The following is a 5205-nucleotide window of genomic DNA, read 5'->3' as shown; positions in this document are numbered from 1 at the left end:
GTCTATAGGGTCCAACATTATGTACGGTTAGCATACACGAGTGCTGCAGGGTTGGTGGAAGTTTCATGGATGGATGGGTTGTTTGGGATGAGTCCGCCAGTTATGAGATATTTATCATTCCTCTAGGAGTGAGGATTGAGAGCCCGCTATGTTTGCGTATATTGTTAGGGTGTTGTGGTGATACTTGAGACAAATATGGGTAGGTGGTGAAGGTAGTATGGGCACGTACTACTGAAAGCACATGACCCATACGCATAGCAAGGAAGTCACAACCCATGTGGTTTAGTTGAGAGTTTGTTCCCAGTTATTATATGGACTATAAGAGATCTTTCTGGTGTATTATCAGAATGATGGTTACGAGACGTTTTGAGACCGGATCCGGATCAGGATCGGGAGCTGGCAACCAGGATAGGCCAGTATTGTCAGAGGATCGTGTCCGGGAGATCATTCGGGAGGAGGTGATCGAGATCATTTGGGGACAGATTTCGGAGATGATTGGGTCTATCAAGACCGCCATGGTTGAGTATTTTGACGAGCGCTATGCAGCCATTGCTGAGACGGCTGCCGCAGCAGCTTCAACAGCTATAACGACGGCAGGGAGATGAGCTGGTCGAGCTTTCCAGTACCAGGACTTGTTACTGGGACATATTCTGATGAGCAATGGGATACAGCTAATTGGGATCAGGGAGATGTTCTTTACTCATTATATTCTGCGGGTTGAGCGGGAGAGGCTAGCACATGAGTTTCTGTATTTGAGGCTTCGGGGGTTTTGTTCAAGACCGGGATTCGAGTCGTAGGGACTCCGGAAGGGAGTGATGATTATGATCAGTTGAAGTTTTGCAGCTGGAAGTCGAATGGTTAATTGATGGATTGAAATGTCGTTTCTAGAGCCAGGATTGTGCCCTTTCAGTTTTCGAGCTCAAAGGAGTGAGCAGGCTTGTGGCCCCAGGATCAGGTTGTATTCCAGCGGGGTCAGTTAGTCGCCGGGGTTGGCGACATTATTTCAGCGCTGTTGAGTGCAGGTGGGTCAATATGACATGAGTATCTTGTGAGGTGTACGCGATTACCGTCCCTACCCATAGGAGCTAAGACCCGATTCGCTTTGGATCTATTGTATCGGGCGGTAAGGATTGATTGTGCGATCTATTTCACTTTTGGGGATTGTAGACTATGTCTTGGGAGTAGTTGTAGCCTAGTTTAGGGCAGAGGTTGCTTCAGCTACTGCAGTTCAGTTGTGGACGATTGAGATGGTGAGAAGGTCAGGGTGCGAACCTTGAATGAAATGATTTCTAGAGCCCGAGAGCGGGAGACTTGTTTGGAGCATCTTGGGAAGAAGGGTATTATGAGGGAGGTCTGCGGACAGGGTCCCACAGGATGGTTATTCAGCATTGTCAGGATTCAGTGGTTTTAGTAACTGTTATTGACTGGAGGATAAAGGCGCCAAAGGAAGTAGCTCGTTGTTGAGGTATTATTTGGACCATCTATCCTTTGGTTTTCAAGATTGAGTGTGGGATCATTCAAGCATTAGAGACTGTCAGTTTCACTAGTATTCAGGAAGTGTTCGTCTAGTTCTTAGAAGTGTGTGATCAATTGGGATTGGTTAGTATCGGAGCACTAGTTGGAAAGAGATGGTTGTCATCGGATCGATCGTTGGAAAGTGAGAAGGATTGGGAATTCTCTAATTTCCATGTATTGTGAAGACTTAGTCGAAGCTAAGTAGGGGAGAATCGTCCCGGAATGCAGAAGCAGGAGCAGTTTTGAAACTGGACAAGTTTCACATCCCGACAGGGAGAGAGGAGGCCCAAGTGGCTGTTTGGTTTGAGGGTTGTGTTGGTTGGGGGTTTGGTAAAACTCCCCAGCATGAGAAACGCGTATTCTTGGTGCTTGATAGCAGAATTTGGGGAACCAGGTTAGGGTTCTAGTCATGAATTGAGTTCAGTCCGGGTGTTTGGTCGAGTGTGTGCTCGACTCTAAGGGTTTTGGATTGATATATTGAGGGTTTTGTTAGCTACCAGGGCTCGACAGTACATTCAGCACGGGTGTGCGGGTTATTTAGCGTATGTGATAGATACGCGGGTCAAAGATCAGACCACGGTTTCCCGAGAGGGTGGGCGATCAACATGAGGTCTAGAGTTAGGCCGATATTATAGTCCACAGATTGGATCCGGAGTTCGGAACCCCAAGTGGGGGAGAACTAGCTATATGGGAAAGGGCACTAGGATGGGTCCAGATTTATGCACAATAGACTTAGAGTGGTCCGGGTAGACTGAAAGCTCGCAGGGCGTACCAGTCAGGCCGCAGGCTCGGAGAATGGTCCAGACAGGATGAAGGCCCGGAGAGGCGGTCTAGACATGCTGAAGATTCTGAGAGTGGTCCAAATAGGTTGTAGGCCCGGAGAGGCGGTTCAGTCATGCTGAAGACTCTGTATGTATTTTGTCAGATCTATGTTTTGGTATTGAGCACGCTGCTTTGTGATAATAACCTATGGAACCGGATGTTATTTGTGATTACTGGTTAGCACCTACAGAATGCTCTTAGGAACTGTCGGTAGTTATGAAGGAGATCTTGTAAACTCGGGAGTAGAAATTTGTTCTATAAGTGGATAATGTAGGGAGAGGTTTCAGTACTGTGACACTTTTCAGTGTTGTGAAGGACATTGATTAGGCATTCTTGGGAAATGGAGGAGGTGAGTATCTCCAGGATGGAGTGTTGGGCAACTGAAGTGACGACAACAGTGTCGATAGGTTATCGGGGGTATTCCAGTCATAGCCTGTGGGCATAGAGATTGTGATGGTTATGACTCTTATTGGAGCGCGTTCGGAATAGACGTATTGTTGAGATTCGGGTGGGTTGTGCTCAGTTCCGACGAATCAGAGGATTGTGGATGATACGCAAGGATAAATCCTTGGATATCAAGTTATGAGTAGAACTGATTTATGTTCATAGAGGTATTCCAATCTAGGGTATTCCATCCTGAGGATGACCGAACCCTATGATTGATTGGACCTGATGTGCTTGGTATTCCAACCCGAGGGTTGATTGGGCCAAACACGTGCGTGATACGAGGGTATTCCATCCTAGGGATGAACGGACCCGTCGTAGGCATGCCTGGTATTCCAGTCCAAGGCTGATTGGGTCAGGTATGAGTTTTCGTACTTGTTAGCTGGTTGTTAATGTGAGTTGTTTCGAGAGTTAAAGGATGCAATATCCTGTCAGCATAAGAGGATTCGCTTTAGGAAGGAAGGGGGATGACGAGTCCCCGATTCTTCGAGTAGTCAGGATTATTGCCAGGCTTAGCAAAGTGGCAGATAGATTAGGCCTTTTTCGAGGAGCTTAGCCGGATTATGGAGATTTCCATCGTTCGCAAGTTGCAAAAGTGCGTGTAGAACGGGAATGTTGTGGTATCATTGGGTGATACTCAGGTTGATGCATGCCGAAATTAAGTTGAGAGACAGGTGGTCATCTTGGAAAGGAAAAGTAAGAGTCCTGCACACAGAGAAGAGTTACCTTGGCAAAGGTAAAATAGCAGCGCCTGGAGGAATTTGAGTTGACTGGGAAGCCGGAGGCTGCAATGTGAGGGCATTATCCGGATTTTTGCACTGCAACAGGCTTCGAGGATGAAGCCTAGTTTAATTGGGGGAGAGTTGTAACATCCCGATTTCCCGATATCAGTTTAAAGCTCCAAGAGTCATGTTTCAAAGGCGACTCGACGAGTTAATAGGCCAACTCGTCGAGTAGTGACCAAATCAGCCGCATGGGTTTTAGACCCTACTCGACGAGTTGGAGGACCCGACTCGACGAGTAGGTGCTGGAAAGTGAGAACCCTAATTTTTAGGGTTTGCACCCTATTTAAAGGTCCTTAACTTTCCTCTTCAGCCTCCTTTGTCACCTTCACATCCATAGGAACCCTAATAGCGAACTAGCCTCCATTCTTGAGAGTGTGAGACTAAAAGAGAGTGTATTGGAGCATTTCTTGAGGGGTTAAGAGCTTGGAACAAGGAAGAGCTTTTAGATCCAACCTTTCTAGTGTTGTGGCAGCAAGATTGAGGTATAAAGCTACCAAATTTACATTGCATTGCTTAGATCTCCCTTTTTGCAAAAGAAATGGTCATTTCTAGGGCAAGATGGGGTCACATTCGGGTTTGAGCTTGTCACGAGGGCATAGTTTCAAATCTTGACTTCCCAAGGCCTCATGGACATAAAGCCTCAAGCTTTATGAAGCTTTAGCCCTCCTTCATGTCCAAAACCCTCTCCTAATGCTAGTTATGAGTGTTTTAGCTTCATAGAATCTTGCATACACGTAAAGTTAGCAACTTTACGTGATAACAATACCCTAGGAGCATAGATTTACTGTTTGGAGCTTTGGAGCAGTGATAACAATACCCTAGGAGCATAGATTTACTGTTTGGAGCTTTGGAGCTTTGGAGCAGTTTAAAATCGTATGAATAAGTGATGGACTGAATGGGACTCGACGAGTTGCATGGTCGACTCGATGAGTCGGTTGAAGATTGCTTGTATTGGTTTTGCATGGACTCGGCGAGTCAGTAAGAAGACTCGACGAGTCAGTTAGGGTTCTTCCCGACATTTAGACACGCATGGACTCGACGAGTTTTTGGGAAACTCGACGAGTTGACTCATGGTTTTTGCGGTTTTATGAGTTTTGGATGAGCTCGACGAGTCAGTAGTTGGACTCGACGAGTTGGGTCAACATGGAATGTTGACCTTGAATTTGACCAAGGATTGACTAGTTGACTTCTGGGGTATTTTGGTAAATTGGGAACTCATGGAAATAACTTTATGGTAAATACATGTGGTGGAGTTCGTGGCCGTGGTTCGAGAGTTTGAGTTTATCACTTCGATTCTTAGTTGAGAGGTGAGTTCTCCTCACTATATCAACAGGGTCTACGACACCAAGGCCGACCCTTTATGATTTACATCCTAGTTTAGGATGGTTGCTATGTTAGATTACATCCTGGTCTAGGATGGTTGCTATGTTAGATTTCATCCTGGTTTAGGATGGTTGCTATGTTAGATTTCATCCTGGATTTAGGATGGTTGCTATGCTAGTAATCTGTTAGATTGATATCCTGGTTGTAGGATGGTTGCTATTTTAGAGATCGATTAGATCAGTATCCTGGTTATAGGATGGTTGCCATGTTAGTGATCTGTTAGATCTGTATGACTATCTGTTATTGCATGCTAGCG

Source organism: Lactuca virosa, chromosome 2 (assembly GCF_052849685.1).
Source record: "Lactuca virosa cultivar CGN04683 chromosome 2, Lactuca_virosa_CGN04683_v6, whole genome shotgun sequence".
NCBI lineage: Eukaryota > Viridiplantae > Streptophyta > Magnoliopsida > Asterales > Asteraceae > Lactuca > Lactuca virosa.
Note: the sequence above shows the minus strand (reverse complement) of the source record.